Source organism: Akebia trifoliata, chromosome 12 (genome assembly GCF_017979445.1).
Source record: "Akebia trifoliata isolate Shusen 1 chromosome 12, ASM1797944v1, whole genome shotgun sequence".
NCBI classification, from domain to species: Eukaryota; Viridiplantae; Streptophyta; class Magnoliopsida; order Ranunculales; family Lardizabalaceae; genus Akebia; species Akebia trifoliata.
Window position 1 is genome coordinate 23,177,568 of NC_141386.1, and position 18,401 is coordinate 23,195,968.

Here is an 18,401-nt window from a genome sequence, read left to right on the forward strand (position 1 = left end):
GCAATCCGGGACCGAGCTAGTATTGACATGAAGGAGATCAAAAAACCAAATCCTTGTAAGTACAAATGCTATGCCTGAGCTTCTAAGGAAAAGGCACCTATGAAGGAACGATCTCTGAGCCAACTAGGAAAATACGCATGTTAATAGCTCCTACATGCTCGGGCAAAATGGGTGAGCAGAATCAAGGAAGATCCAATGGGATTAAATTGCATCTTAGAGGAATAGGAAACAAACTGAGAAATCCACAAAATGGGCTAAGAAACCAAATGAAGTTGATTTTTGCCAGCTCAACTATCTAAGGTACCAAAAAAGGGGTAATTGTGGAGTTTATTTCTACCACGCTTTGAGCTAAAGACACAAGTTAGATCTTTCGCAAAATGCTTGTTCATAAGCTCCCTATACTTGGGGTGATAAGATGATTCGAACATTGCCTACTCAATTTGAGAGTTGGAAAATGTGATGCATTGATCCATGACTGGTGGCTAGACATGGACGAGGAGATGACCCAGGGGATGCCTGGTGGGTTACCACCCTTGAACCCCAACCTCGAAGTAGAAGTTGAGGTAGGAATAGGAGTGGGTAGGAATAGGAGTGGATTGGATGGGAGGTTGAAGAATCACCCTCGGAACATTGGTGGATCTAGTAGGAGGGGAAGGGGGATGAGCCTCAATATACCTCCTCAACCTTTTCAGTAGAGGTTGTTCAACCTCATTCTCTTGGAGAGGGGATGGTTGCACCTCTTGGACCTCTTCGTCAAAGTCGTCTTACTTCACGAGGGTAGGACGATTGGAACGAAGTGATGTCATATCTTCAAGGTCATCTTTGGAAGTGTCATGGAGTCCTTGGAAAGGGTAGGGCTTGATTAAAGAACACCTTACTTCTTCTTGATCTCCCTCACCTCAAGAATCACCTAGAGCAAGGAAATCTATGACTCGATGGTACAACTCTTGGTTGTAAAGGATGTGGTTGATCACCACTGAATAAGGGACTTTCTTGTCTTTGCTCAAATCTACAAAATCAAAAAGGGGGAGGGGGAATGGAAGTTAGATCCAGAAAACATCAGTGAAAGATCAGATCAAGTTCATACAAGAAACTCACCAACTCTGTTGAACGAGTTGAAGGCGAAAGGGGGAACCTCGTCCCAAGGCATATTTTCCCACCGATAAGTTAACTTGATGGAGAATAAGAACCTATCCTTATTTGAGTTTAGGAGTAAGAATATGGATAGTTCCCCCCTCCTCTTTGTTAAATAAAAGTACTCTTACTTTTTCGGGCACCTTCTCAGGGAGAATTGGGTTCTTATGTCAAGGAGCCCGAATTGCAAACCTTCTTCAAGTTGAGCATTCATTTGCTCAATGGCGTAAATGAAACGATAAAAATTACCGCTCATTTGCCTCGATGCCCTCATGTAAAAATTTAAGACCTCCTGAGTCAACCTACTCAGTGGTACTTGGAGGTCGACCTTAAATTGTCCAAAATACACCATAGTGGCATCGTGGGGAAGGCTTTGAAACAATGAGGGTTCCTCCAAGAAGGAGGTATCCCTGATTTCAAATAAAGGAGGGCATGTAAGGAAATATGATTTCCCCTTAGCCATAGAAAAAGGGAAGTAGAATAAAAAAAGGGATTCAAGGAGAGGAGGGATAGTAGAGATTTGACCTTCGAAGACTTCTTGAAAGAGCCTCCATAGATTGTAGTTGGTTCCGAGTGAGAGAGTAAAGGTGTAGGAAAACTTGATGCGAGAAGTAAGAGAAAGAAAACAAAGAGTGTAGAAGGAAAATTAAAATAAAATGAGAAGGAGAAGGAGGTATTTATAGATCCTCAGGGCATCGATATGCGCATAAATTAGAGGGTTGAGATTGCCTCGATTATTGTCATAATGATGAGCTGTTGACGCATTAAATGTGCATGAGAAACAAAAGAGTGGTACAAACACGCGTGCGCAGATAGCCAACTAAAACACTACACGTGTATGTGGCGTATAAATGCGCCACAACAAACATGCATGATTATTCAGGCTTGATAGTCGGTAGCACGCTTCATGAGAAAATCATTAAATGCTTTGCAATGGAAATTCAAACGTTCTGATTTTTTATTTAATATCAAAACCGAAAGTTGAAAGGAACAAAGTACACAGACAATCCAATGGGAGGTTGCCACGCGTCATTTGTTTATAATTCGGTCTCGAGCCTTTGGATAAAGATCCAAAGCCCCGAGATGGGGTATTGTAGATGATATTTTTTGTACAATTTCAAATATCGACATGTGGTTGCTTTGAGACATATCCACCGAGCTCCTGTGTTTAAGAGGTAAATAAAATCTGATCGATTGATTAAGATTGGAATAAGAAAAGTTGGGCATTTAAAAATATCAATTCTCAAGACGGGATGCCGAAGGCTGAGATAATAAGTCAGTTGCATCGAATCCTTGAAAATTAGGAATTCAACCATACTCACGAGGATCAAGAGAAGTCCTTAAAAGGACGGAACAGCTTAAAAGAAAATCAGGGAGAAGATCAAGGAGGATTTAAGGGAGGAAACCTCTATAAATACGTAAAACGAGGCATTAAAAGGTATGTGCTCTCTCCATTAAAAACTACACATTATTTTTTGTATTAAGGACCTGACTTGGGTATCAGAGAGGTGTTGTTGCAGACACACCTAAGAGTATAGAAAGACAAAGTCACTCATCCAGTGGGAATCTTGAGATAGTGCAAGTTTTTGCATCTACAGGTAGGTCTTTATGATCATTAATGCTCAAATCATGAGTTTTTATGAACATAAAAACAAGGCATCATGAAGTAGTTACAAGTGATTTCAATGCTTAATATTAAATGGGCTCCACTCCTTAAAAGCAGAGGCTTCTTCCACAATCCCCCTCAAGCCCAAAGACACAAATCTAGATACTTAGATCATATTTTCTTATTCTTTTTGCTCTGCAATTTTTTGAAATTACTAACTTGATCATCGGAGGTCCTTTGGTTGTTACCACATCGATTTACGTTCTTTTAGGTGATGTAAACGGAGAAGTGATGAAGAAGACAACAAGAGACACAAAGATACATAAACAAAGATGACCGAAAGACTATATTTATTGCGACTTAAATCTCAATGAATATATCACCGATTAATTCATCAATTTAATTAGCTAGTCCCTTATTCAGAGAATTTCTAAGTCCTAGAATGTTGTTACTATTAGAATGTGTACTCTATCATTAATTTTGAGATTTCTCATTCAAGAATGGGTAAATTTTCTTGTAAACTTTTTTTCTCACTTAAAAGTAAGTCCAGGATTTCACGCACGAGCCCATGTGTATTGAGGACTACAAAAGTACTCATGTTAGGTTTTGTTGGATTGATCATCCACGACTTCGTGAAATCTGGATTGACTTTTTTGAGAGCAAAAATTGTCTCAATTTTCTTCTTTTCTCTTTATCGATTTTTAAACTTATATTCAATTAATTATACATTCTCTAGAAAACCCCCAAGACTATGGAAAAATTAGTACATGAAGTCATTTATTCTGTTGGGCGGATATAGATAGGGAAAGTTTGTTTGCTTTCCTAATTCCTAGTAATTTAATTAAGTAATAGAAAAGAAAAGAAAGAGAAATACTGTACCCACTTAGAAAGAAAAAAAAAAAAAAGTTCAGTTGCGAATAAAACATGGGTGTCTCTTTGTCCACCCTATCCTCTTAATTAAGATAAATTTGACTCCACTCTCTCTCTCTCTCTCACTTAGAGAGAGAGAGAGAGAGAGAGAGAGCCCTGGGATCTGGTGTGGGAAGAAGAGAATTGAAACAGTGTCAAGGCGTGGGGGAATCTGTTTGGGTGGTTGCACGCGAACTGAGTCACCCAAATCATGAGAGAGAGAGACGCTTTTAAAAGACATTTTGTTGAAGGTAGAGAGAGAAAGAGAGGAGTAGAAGCTTTTAAAAGGGACTTTTTTTTTTCCTTCCCTAAAATCTTGAAAGAGAAGGGGTTATTTAATAAAAAATATTTATATAAAAAGAAAGAAAGAGAGGGGAGAAAGAAAGGAAGGGTAGCAAACCAATGTATGTGTTCCCCAGTGCAGACCCAAAGCAGTGCTCTTTTAGCGCCGGTGTCTCCGCTTTAGGTTCTTTGGGGTTTGAAACATTGAGCTTCTTTGTACGTTACCCTTCCGAATCTTCTTTCTAGACAAATCCCTTTGCTGACATTCTGTACTTCTGTTCCCAACAACTACCTCATCACCTCCTACTCCTATATTTTCTCTACTACCTAATTAACATTTCCATTTTACATTTTCAATGGATTGGGTTATTGTAATTATACGATTAGAGTTGTCAATGGATATGGTTCAGATCAAATCCGAAACTGATTCAATAAGCATTGGATCGGGTTTTTATCAGATCTCAACATTAGGATCCAAAATCTATACAATATAATTTATGGGTTGGGATCCATTGACTCACGATCCCAATCTTTTAGATACAAAATCCAATAGTTGAGATTTATATATCTTGAAAATACAAATCTAGGAGACTTATCAATCTCAACCATTGGATTTTGTGTTTAAACGGTTGAGCTCATGTGTTTGTTTTCCTGAGTGAAGGGATCTTAACCATAACTTAGGATTGCTGATTTTCTAACTCAACCTGAGAGAATAATTAAAAAATTCACTGATGTGGCATGTGCAAGAATTGTAGATTTTTTTCCTTTGGGATACACAACTGCACATGTATAACACAATTGATCCATTACCAATTCAATGAGATATTGTATCGGATAGCTCTTATAATCCAAATCATGGAAAACATTCACGAATAATAATAGCCCACGAATGACTCAAGGCTAAACTCATGGCATTAAGGGGATTAAACAGTTTTATAAAATAAATGGGACCAGCCATCAAAGGTATGCAATTCAAATTTAGGAATATACCCTATACACTTCTTTCTTATCTCATTGTTTCACTTAAGCGTCGGAGGCCTTCTAGGGATTGACAATTTCATAGTAAGTTTGGTAGAATAGTGGGGGTCGGATAAACCAAAAATTGCCTCCACAACATTCACAAAAAATTGAATGCTGGTATCAGAAAAAACTTAGATGTCCTTGTTAATGTGATTTGATCACAATTTTTTTTTGTTGGGCATGATTCTCACTTCCGTGGGAAGTTGAAAGCATTACCATGTGTAGTTGATATTTAGAGCTTCCAATCTCTCGTGGCTATAGGAATTTGAATACCGTCAAAATGTAAGTTTACACCCTAGCAACTTTGAGGTCATGGGTTCAAGTCCAACTTACTAATTAATAAAAAAAAAGTTCACCCACACATTCAATTTCAATAATAACAATTGTACCCTTCAACAGATAAGTTCAATTTTTGTTAACTTTTAGGGAAAATTATTTAAAAGACCCTTGCAAAGGGACTTCTTTCTAAATAATTCCTATGTTTTGGGCGGTCTCTTAATAGTCCATTTAGTGAACTTTTCGTTTCTTAACAATTCCTGGACTTCATCTCCCACATTCTCACAATTGAATGTCCTAACCGTTCGAACTCATCATTTCCATCTAAAAAAATTGGATTTTTGACATTTCAATTGAGTTTCGGAGACTCCATTATGTTGTAATGAATTTAAGAAGGAAGAAGAAGCTATTTTCAAGGGTTCTTTTTTTTTTTTGGATGAAAATCGATCAAGAATGGTTATTTGGGTTGAAATCATTTAAATAAGTCATTATCTCAAGTTTTTAGTCGATCTTTCCATGTATTTTAGTCGAAAAAACTAGAAAATTGAAAATTGGTGGGTTTTACCAGTGTCGAGTTCACCACTTTTTGTTTAAAAAGTGGTGAACTTGACAATACTATGTTTGGTTTGGGGGAAAATGAAAGAAGAAAAGAAAATTTGAGTTTCTTTTCTTTCCATTTCTCTCATTTGGTTTGTCAAGAGGGGAGAGAAAAGGAAAGTAATGATGAGAAAAATGGGTCAATTTTTTCATTTTTTTTTTCTCTCCAGATTGGAGAGAAATGGAAGGAAGTGAAATGCTCATGACTAAAAAGAGCACTAAAAATTACAACTCTACCATTTTCTCTCTCTAAACTTAAGTTTTTCTATTGTTAAACCAAACAGGGTGGAGATAAATAGAGTTTCTTTTCTTTTCTTTCCATTTCCCCCAATCCATACACAGCGTAAATAAAAAGCATCGAGTTTGACAACAAATAAAAAGTGGTGAATTTGATAGTAAATATTGGTGAGTTCAACAGTAAAAATTGTGAACTAGATAGTGAATAAAAAGTGTTGAGTTCAATAGTAAAAAAAAAAATGGTGAACTCGATAGTAAATAGTGGTGAGTTTGATAGTAAAAATTGTGAACTTGATAGTAAATAAAAAGTACAAAGTTTGACAGTAAATAAAAGTGGTGAATTTGACAATAATAATAAAAATCAGTGAGTTCGCCTATAATGAGATACCATTTAGAAAATAAAATTTTACTAAATGTTTTGCCAAGCTACAGCTGAAAACATAGGGACTATTTAGAAAGAAGTCCCTTTGTAAGAGTCCTTTAAGTAATTTACCCTAATTTTTAAACATAATTTTTTATTTTATTTGATTTGACTAGTGGAACTTAGTTCGGGACATATATTTTGTCTTAAAGGCCCAAGAATGTGTTTCACTTTGTATATGAGGACATTTTAGTATAATTAAGCAGTTGTAAACTGTTTTTAACAAACAATAATCCAATTCTTCTGTACATATCATAACATTTCTCTTGCATGATTTGATTACCAAACGATAATTTACCTCAATTTCCATTTCAAGCATTTCCCAATTGTTGAAATGATCTAACGCTTACCAAATATGCAGTACTTAAAATTCGTATAAAAATTGGACGGCCCATGATCCAAAACTTCTAGTCATCGGATGATTCTAATTATTTACCCACTTTGTTTATTAAGTGTGAGTGTTGCAACAATTAGACTATGTGGAAGATATAGGTAAGCCAAGATTACTATTTCTTCTTTCTCTATATAACACTAAATAATGTAAGCATGCAAACAATGGGTCATAAAATAATTGAAAGAGATGTACGAGCAAAAAAAAAATTTTTAAAAATTAAAAAAAAAAAAAGGTGTGTTAGGGTTTTTGGTGGAGAATATTGCAGGTGCATGCGCAAGAGGGATGAGTTTGATTTTATGAGTACAAGCTAAGCATGACACACACTAAAGTAAGTTGCTCCCCTTGACATCATTCCACTCACCTTCTCCACCTTACCATCCCGAGGCAACTCTACCTATTATACATTCTCCCTCTCCCCTTCCCTTCCCTCCTCATCCCATACACAGAACTACCCTACCTTCCTCCTCTCGTCCCTTTCACTTCTGCACAATTTTCCTTCACCATCACCACCTCTTTTGATCCATTTGTCATGTATTGTTTTAGCTATAAAGCTTCAGTTTGTTTTACCTATACTCAAGCGATCATGACCTCTCGTGCCCATTGTCATCGTGCACTATACTTGTCACCGTCATCATCATCGTCTTCTATCGAAATCCAAATGAGGAAAATAACTACCATTGTAGATATATAAGACACAATCATGACCCATGTCATGATCATCAGATGTACTCATTGTGCTTGTGGGGCACTGTGCTGCAGCCTTCACCACCACTATTACTTCTAGGGTAGCCTTAGAAGTCATTTGAACCTTTAAGATGATATACGTTTTAAGTGCACCTAAACCTTCTTACATGCATTTGAGTTGAGTAAATGCGACAGACGACAATGGCAGGCAATCCTGTCGATGGATCGTCATTGCTCTTAGATTCTATACCTTAAGATAAGAAATCATGATTCAAGCTCCCACCTTTACCACTACCTCCTGCTCCACCACACTTATCACCTTTTTCGTCTTTTTTTTCATTTTTCAATTGGGGATAATTCTAATCATAATCACATTGACCTTTGGCTCACCAAAGTCAATAATTTCTACTTTTTTTTTCCTTTTCCTTTCTTATCGATAAGTCGATATGAAGGTAATGAGCCGGATGTTTATAACATTTAATGAACTATTAGTTTCCATGGGTCGAATCCTAATTAGTCATGCTTGGAGTTGCAACGATGACCTTTGCATTGGCGTTGGATATTGGAGACGTAAATATAAAGCGATGTTGGTGAGGTTCAATCTGAAGACGGATTTACATTTGATTGTATAAACGATCTCAGATTGAGCCGCGCCAATATCACTTTCTCCATGGACACATTTGAGATCCCCTATTTAATTTTCTGTTTCTCCTTGTGAACCTAGATCCATCTATTTTCTTCCCATGTTTCATATTCCATGACTGTTGACATGAGATATACTCCTCAAACTTGTTATTTTTTCCATGCAATCTATATTTTCTTTTTCTTTTTTTGTTTGGTATAATCTTGTAGTTGGGGGGACCTCAGCCATTCATGATTAAACAAAAGAATGACTTGCAATGGAGCACCAAGAGCAATTACAGCAAAAAAATGATCAAAAAGATTCATATAGATCGTTACAATAGAATTAAGCCCGTTGTTGGGATTAGAGCCAAGAAGCTAGTCTGTAGCTTGATTTGTTTCTCTCCAGCTATATATGATGAAAACAAATAGACTCTAGTTTGGTTTGTCTTTCTTCTTTCATGACTGTTAACATGAAGTACACTTATAAAACTCGCACCTAGTCTTATTTCTCCATGCAATCTATCTATGTATCCATCTTCTTCATATTTTTCTATGATGCATGGATGCTACATGATATTAACCTATTCTTCTGAGTTCTGACACAAATATTTTATTTTTGTTACTTTTGTAGCTAGTTTGTATAAATGCTGTTGTCATATATAAAAAAGAGTAAGAAATTTCATTCTTTCTTATTTTCTTTTCTCTAACCTTCTTCACATTTAAAATATGTTATTGCTTTTCAGGTACAAGGCACCCAAACTTCCATTCTCTTAGGAGACAAGTTTATAATTGAAAATGCATGAAATCAATGTTCTTCTATCACCATCAGCTCGGATTGTGACTACGTCTTTAAAGCCATCAACGGTGAGATTGAGGGTTAGTATACATTCATATTACAAAAGATCAGGCCAGGCTCTTCATGAAGTTGTGCGTTCGAATTTCAATGGAGTAAGGCAAACAGAGCAGCTAATTTTTTAAGCTAGAAAGCATTCTTTTTTGACATGAAATGTTTGTGATGATCTCGCTACGCTAGATGATGTTCATTGTTGTTATTCCTTTTTTCTATTTTAATATGGGGTTAATTAGTTCCCATATCCCTCAAGCTTATCTATTAAGAAAAAAAATTAATAAGGCATGAAGTTTATATATATATATATATATATTTAAAGCTCACAAGCTTTTTGTATGTTAACAAATTAAGCTAGTAGGTTTTTGGATAATGGCCAAATAATAACCAATTTAAGTTGTAAACATTCTTATTCTATTCATTCTTGGAAAATTTTTTCTTCAAGTAGAAGGGAATGAAGTATACACTCGTTGATCGAGCAATTAATTTCCCATGTTTAATTTTAGAGAAGGAAATGTAAGCAGTGGATGCTCTCGTGATCATATGATTTCCAAAGCCGCCGCTGCCTTCTTCTATATATTGTAGATTCTTAGCAATATACATATGTTGGAGATATGATGAGACTTGCTAGTCTAATGTCATTAATTATTTTGTGCATATTTTTATTAATTCATTCATTCATCTTGCTTTCTTAGAAAAAACAAATACATCTATATATATATATATATTATTTTCCTCAAGAACTAAGTAGGAAGATTAATACAGAAATACAAAATAGAATGAAAATGGATATTTTCTGATAGAGGTTGATCGTCTTGGATTTTTGGCTTTGCGTATACCTTCATAAGTGAAGCATACCCAAAAGAGAGATGTTCATGTGAAAAACCTAGTGTAGTTCACTTAGGACCTTTGTTATTACAACTTCATTAGATATATATATATATCTTTATCGATGTATGATCATTCTTTGAAATTATGCATCATCATCGAAGTTTTATCGATTTTGTAGGGAACACCTTCCGGTTATGGAATTCAGGTATGTATATATATATATATTTTCTAGTGATAAGCATAGTAACCAAAGTTTGGATTTGGCAATTATTTGGTGTGTCAGTTTGATTCAATTTGGTAACATCCAGGAATTCAAAGTTTCGCACAAAATCAACTTCAACCTCCCTATAAAAACCATTTGAAGGTTGAAGTAGACAGAATTGATGAGGTTTTTCTTCCTAAATTGTTGATTAATTCGGAAAACTTTTCAAAAAAATTTGGAAAAAATCTTAGAAATTTTGTGACAGTTTGAGGAGAATTTGATTCATATTGTTTTCTTTTTTCAACCATATAAGATTTCCGTTCTAGATTAATGTGCTGTATTGAGTATTGACTTGAAAATATGGAGGGAAAAATTAAAATAATTACAAAGAATTCAACCAAGCAAGTTATAAGTTTGTTTTTTTTTTTTTTTGGTAAATGGTAAGTATGTGATTCATTGTATTTCACGAACCCAATATGAATCATACCGTGAATACAGGGCCAGACTGTGGATTGTGGATTGTGGATTGTGGAATAGAGGCTGGGCCACTCAAACGGCCTGTACTCTTGTCCAATCTTGGTCCTCAACTCAATGGGCCTAAGAAGCCCATTCCATTGCAGGTTGGGCCATAAACCCTTCAATCAAGATAAAAAATAAGGAGTTTCAAAGCTTTGGCAAGGAAATTCTCTCAAATAATTATAACAAAAGAAGTGTTTTCCCCAAAACCATGAGCACATCTGAGCTCCATTGATCCAAATTCCCAACTATCAACTTGTTTAAAATATCTTATATGTCCCTTTTAACTCAATTACTAAAATTCCCTTAAGTGGGTTAAAAGCAATATTTTTAAAATCAAACCGAAAATTTGTGAAATTATTCAACAGTGGTTTGTCCCTAGTTTAATATTTCCTTGGATAGATTTACATTTTATTAAATAAATTTTAAAATTTTATATTTTCTCACTTAAATCACCTTCATTTATTTTCATAAAAAAATAAGTTCACAGATACCTATCGTTTTACATCAAAATCGTCTACTGATCTGATTTCAGTTTTGAAACATTTGTTAGAAGAAAAAAAAAAACTACCCATTTCTTTAGTCTCTCAACTATTCTCGATTATAAATGCTTTATTCTCATGGTATTTTTACCAATCTCTCCGATCGGAGCACACTGATCTCATTTTGTGTCTCATTACTCACATTTAAATTTCATTGTTGAAGGTTGGTATCCTAAAAATGTAATTTATTGGATTCATTTCAAAATGTAACCTATCCAATAATAATCATGTTTTGAGCCAAATCCACTTATTTATTGGACTGGCTCTTTGCGCCCTTTATTTAATTTGTCCACATGTTATCTTGAGATCCATCCCAAATTGTTGTCATATCGGCCAAGGCACTACTAAACAACCCTAAAACGAGGGATATGTCGGCAATGGTTGGCAAAGATACCACTAGAAAAGTAAAGTACCTTGGCTCCTTATAGGGCTAAGATACTCCAATCACTATGTAAAGAAAAGCCCATATTTGAGGTCTCAGTCCATCAAATAATTTTTTTATAGAATTTTTTTTTTTTTTGACTGCCTTGAAGTGTTAAATTATTGGAGGATGATGAACTTAAAAAAAAAAAAAAGTCATAATTTATGGCCATAGAATATGAATGTTTAATAAACAATAGGATGGTCCTCTAATTCACCAATCACAACAAATCAAATAGTAATAAATAACAAAAATCAGAAAAAAAAAAAAAAAATTTCTTAAAACAAAGATCACTCATAGAAACCAGATCTTGATCACCCAAGAAATTCAATTCACATCAAATTCAATTAGAAACAAAAAATGAAACATATCATTGCACCACCAACTAATTCACAAATAATACAATAAAACAAATTGTTCAACTAAAATTAAGAATGGAAAAAATTACAGATTCCAAATTCAAAACTACTTCTCATCGAAGATGCAAAGACGCTAATCGTTGATGCACCCTCCAAACACATTCATCATATCGTCAACCTTGGACTTGCTTTGTTGGGTTTCAAAATTTTACTTTTCATCTTAGTGTCATGCCATATCGAAAATATTAGATCTGCAAGATCATCGACAATACACACTTTATTGTAGAACAAGAGAAACATTTAGAGGAATGGAAGTGAAAAAAAAAAAAAAGTAATTCATTGGGGTTTGTTAGTGACCCACAAACAAGAAATTGAAAGCTTGCCCAAAATTTTCATGTTCTACAATAAAGTGATTATTGTACTCCAAGCACTGATTATAAGTCTTTTGATACTCAAAACTCCTCTCACCTCAGTAGCATCTCTATCATCTATTGTAATGGCACTCAAGGAAGATCTCATCAATCAAACATATCGATCCCATATCAAATAACCTCAGTATCAAATTGAGGTAAAATAGCTTAGTTGGGATTTGATAACTGCTCTGCGAAAGCAATTTACGTTTGAAAAATGCGTTGAAATAGAGCTTGTTTGTTCCATTCACCAAATGCTCTGCTTTATTAAGTTACCAAAAACAACCAAGTTGATTTGGTAGCTTTCCCTCTTATAAATCTATTGACGTTGATTACGTTACGAAATAGCTCTGGATCTTTAACTACAGAGCAGAGAATCATATTTAAAAACTCCAAACTTGATTCAACATTAAAGAGATTAATTGATTTGATATGATCAAAGACTTTTTAAGCAAGACCGACTTGCATTTGGAAACTAGAAACTCTCATACTAGGTTCAGATTGAAAGGTCAGAATATTTGAATTATGAAATGCATCAACTCAAATTTAGACAATGTATATAGACTACTATGCACTCCTTATGTATATCAGATTGAAAGGCTTTTGGACCTATATCACTTTAATACTCCTTATGTATCAGTCTGATTCAATGACTCAGGTACATATATTTTTCTAGACTATGCAGTCTTCTTATTATTGAAGGGTAGACTCAATACACATTGATATAGATAGCAACAAAATTTGGAATTACCATGGTAGAGGTAAGCAATTATCGATAGCTTGCCTAAAGTTAATATGTTGAGCTAGAGCTTTATCTCACATTTTCCCCTTAATAGAAACTGAGCATTTGATGATATTTGCTCATAGCTTCCTTATATAATAAGTAACAAATCAACGGGTATGCCATGCGGACTACAGATACTAGCTCCTCTGCAAATAAATATCACTAAATTCAGTCTTGACACCACACTATGCATATGTTAGTGGTGTAAAAAAGGACATATAGGGGATCAAAACTTGGCAAACACATTAACAAATTACCATGAAAGACAACAATGCGGGGACAAATAATAAGATTCATGTAGAAGGTGTGTGTCATAGTTAATGAAACTTTTCAGGTGGCATGTATAATTGAAAAATTACCATCATCATGAAAATATTTCAAAAACTATTTAAAACATAAACATAAAGAAATGAAGATGAAAGACTTCTTGAAGGTTGAGGATTGAAGAAAACAACCGTATGAGTGAAAATAGAGTTGGCAATCAGTCTATGGAATCTAAGGCCAATGTTGTAAAGGATAAAAGGCCTAAATCAAACTTCAACAATAAAAAGAAGAAATTCTCCAACTAAGGTAGTTAGGATTCTAAATGTAGGAATTGTAAACGATTCAAAGAGAATTATTATGTGTGCAACAAACCTGAACATCGAGCAAAGGATTGTCACAAATATAAGGAATAAGATTCATCGAATAATAAATTTATTCAAGCCCAATTGATTGAAGTAGAAAACCTTACAACAGTTTTTTTCACCGTCAATCTTTTTGTACTTACCTCTGAAATCAACTTAGTTAAAAATACTAGGGAATGATAGGTAAACACAAGGGGCACTCGACATATATATTCTAAAAAGATTTTTTTTTTTCAAAATATAAGAAAGTGAAACATGGGAAAAAGTTATTTATGGGCAACTCTTTAACTTCGACAATTAAAGGTTAGAAAAGATTGTGCTGAAACTTACTTCAGGGAAAAATCTGACTTTAAATGATATGTTGCACGTACCCAACATTCTGAAAAATCTTGTATCCTGATCTTTACTTAGTAAGAAGAGTTTCAAATTGGTTTTTGAATCTGACAAATTTGTATTTAGAATAGGATGCATATTGGCAAAGGGTATTTGATCGATGATCTGTTTAAACTAAATGTAACGTGTATAATATGGAATTATTCATCAAACAATAGTACCACATATGCCTCAGTAAAATGGAATTATTCAAAAGAAAAATCGAACATTAAAAAAATGTTGAATGCGATGCTAATTATTTCTGATATAGTATAGAACTTGTAGGGGAAAGCTTTGCTTTTCACAAATTATATTCTTAATAAGATATCCCACAAGAAAACTTATAAGACGCTTTATGAATTATGAATTATAAGAATAATATTCATGCGGATGTTAATAGCAATTGCTGCATTATATAAACTTGAAATACATCGAATGGATGTGAAAACAATATTTCTAAATGGTGAATTAAATGAAAAAATTTACATGAAGCAACCAAAAGGGTTCATTATCATAGGGCAGGAAAAGAAAGTGTATCGATTTGTCAAATCGCTTTATGGATTAAAACATGCGTCCAAACAATAGCATAAAAAATTTGACAATGTTATGATAAAAAATGGGTTCAAAATCAATGAGTATGACAAGTATGTCTACTTTAAAAATATTGATAATGCATGTATCATTCTTTGTCTTTATGTGGATGATATGATTATTATGGGGACTAATAAGAATATCATTAGATCTAGTAAAAGAATATTGACCAGTAACTTCGATATGAAGGATTTGAGTATAGTTGATATTATCCTTGGAATTAAAATTATAAGGACTTTAAATGGACTACTTTTGTCTCAATCACACTATATTGAGAATATGTTGAAGAAATTCAACAAGTTGATATTATCCTTACTAAAAACACCTTTTGACCATAATAATAACTTAAAAAAAAATATTAGTCCTAGCCTATCCCAACTAGAATATTCTCGAATAATAGGAAATCTAATGTATATTATGAACTACACAAGACCGGATATTACTTACTCAATTGGAAAATTGAGTAGATATACGAATGACCCTAGAGTTACTCATTGGGAAGCATTAGTTAGGATTTTGAGATACTTGAGATATACCCTATCATATGGGTTGCACTATAATAGATATCCAGCTATACTTGAAATATAAAGTGATGCCAATTGGATATCAGATTCTAAAGAGTCAAGGTCTACTAATGGTTATGTATTTACACTTAGTGGTGCAGTCGTTTCATGAAAATTCTTGAAATAAACATGTATAACATATTCCACAATGAAATCTAAATTTATTACTTTACATAAAGCAAAAGAAGAAGTAGAATGACTTCGTCATTTCTTAGAGGATATTTCATTATGGGAAAAACTTATACCTACAATTTATGTACATTATGATAACTAATCTGCTATCACCCAAGTATAGAATTTTGTATATAATAGGAAGTCACGATATATACGTTGTAGAAACAACACCATTAGATAATTGCTCTTAAACGGAGTTATTTTTATTGATTTTATAAAGTCTAAATAAAATCTTGTGGATCCAATTACTAAAGGTTTGTCTAGAGAGTAGATATATCATACGTCAAGGATGTGAAACCTCAAATTTTTTATTCTTCTTTCGAGGAAACAAAATAATGGAAGTTTGATACAATCTTAAAGTGGAACTTAGGGTAAAACTTTAAAATTTTGTTCTGATCATTTTTAATGAAATCTGACCTCACCATTGGATTCAAAATGATCAAAAAATTTACTTTAGCTTATAAACACGCTCAAATACGAGTTAAAACAGAAAATTTGTAAAATCCTCGATTTTCGAGTTAGACTACGTTAAAATAATGAATTTTTGCTAGATTAAGAATTTTTAAATTTGATCACACCATTGGATTCATAACGAAAAATTATAAAAAAAATGGACTACTTACTTGTCATATTTAGAGCTCAGATAGTCGAATTATCGTAAAAAACGAAAACGACATCAATTTTAGGGTCCCATTGGACTGAAAAAGTAAAGTTTTGTTAAGGACATAATTTTTAAAATTTGATCACACTATTAGATCTAGAATGAAAAATTATACAAAATAGAGTATTCATTCGTCATTTTTGAAATCCGGACAATAAAATTATCGTCAAACGAAACAATAGGTAAAATATCGATTTTATCCTAGAAATTTATATAAACAATTTTTAAATGAATTTACTATTCATCATCATTTAAAATCGTTAAAAACCAACCAAGGGGTTTAATGAAAAATTAGTTTCCTTCCCAATCTTCAAACTCAGATTCGTCGCGAACGGTCCGCCTTTAACCTCCAACGAAAAATTGAAAAACATCCGCAACGTCGTTTTCTACCAAACCCTCCTAATTTCCTTTTATTTTCTCTTCTCTTTCGTTCCATATCATCAAAAATCAATTGTATGTGATACGGGGGTTTTAATTCTTAAACCTTGGATTTTATCAATTTTGGAACCGAATTGTTCTACGATGTAGAAATGAGAAAGGACGACTACATTTAGATCTTTGAAACCGTCAGGCCAGATTCAAAAATCAACCTCCTCGACATTCGATCCACCTCGATTTATGTGTCGATCATCTAGATTTTCATGCATGTGCTTCAACTCTGTCGTCTAGAAATTTGTAAGGACTCTTAATTTTTATTAGTTACCGTATATTGTGAAAATTGCATTTAGGGTTATTATCGAAAACTTGAGATGTGTTTTCAAAAAAATGTACTATTCTTTTCTTTATTTCAAATTCACGCTAGAACTTACATATTTGATATGTTTAATTATATTTTATAACAAATTATACGTGGGTAGGATATTTCATTAGGTTATTTCCGTCAGTTGGGTTCTATGCACTACTCGGACCTTGTTTTGATATAAATTTTATAAAATTTCAATTTAAATGATTTTCAAAATATGAAAAATAATTTGATATCAAAAATAAATATTTGAGTGAATGAATATGAAAAATAAATGATGTGTTTGAAAACGTAGAAAGTGCAAGAATAAAAAAAAATGAAAAAGGGGATAAAACGATAAAATGTAAGAGTTACATCCTAGGGGTAATGTCTACATTTTGCATTGTAATGTTGTGTGTAGGTTGGTAAATGAATATCCAGGGATAACGATATTGGTTGCATGTTTATTTATTTTCTGTAGCGCGAAGTGTAGTTTATATTTTTTTCTATTATTTATTTTAGGTCGCGTGGCCACAGTTGCATGGTAGGAAATTGGATATCCATTCTCAACTCTGTAATATTAATTTCCAAAGAAAATTTCTTATTTGTTTTCAAATAAAAGAAATGATATATATATATATATATGTAGCTATTTTATAAACTATTAAAGAGATTGCGAATACTTGAAATGATAGTTTGTCATATTATCTAGAGTGATATACTATCTTGGGACGTACGGTAGGTACAACCAAACTCATACACGGTATGGAACACGTATAATAAGAGTGGAGTCACAACTGGAATTCGGGTTTATTCATCTCTATATTTAACAGTGAACTTGTAATGTAAAGGTGGTCGTATACGAATGAATTATATATTTAAGAATCACATGCACGCCTGATAAGTATAGACGAAGATGATTAGTCAGTAATCACTAACAATTTATAGTAGTCGAACATTCTGACACATCAAAAAGAGACTCATTGCTTACGGTTACTTCAAAAGGCCAGCCTGAACAGAATAAATGGTCCCACAAGTGTGATAAACAACGACTAGTCAAAAAATCAAGAACTGATACTTTATTATGAAACATCATGTCCCGACTAGAAGCTATCCAGTCGTGAATCCCAACTTTCTAATTACACTACTCTACCATTGTGAATTAAGTATATGTTGTCCTATTTTGATAATAAAATGAAATATATGTTTAATGTTTTCATTTAGTCAATTAGATTTATATAAAAAGAAAATGTTATAGTGAGTACTGTTGATGATGTAATGTAAGTTTTAAAATATTTAGTTGCTCATCCCTAGCTATATGTACCAGTTAATCGTAGTTGCTCATCCCTAGCTATATTTCTTCGTTCATGTTAGAAGAGGTTATTGGTAGAAATTGTTTGCTTCCCTACTGGGTAACCATTATTACTCACCCTTTCCTTCTCCATTTTTTTTAGTTTCAAATTCGAAACTTGGCGAGACAGGTATAGAGCACAAGTAAGGATTATCTAATAGATCAGATAGACGACTAGAGTTCTCTTTATGGTAAGCACTTGACTATACCTAGCGACGTCAGTTTGTCTTCGTAATAATATAATTT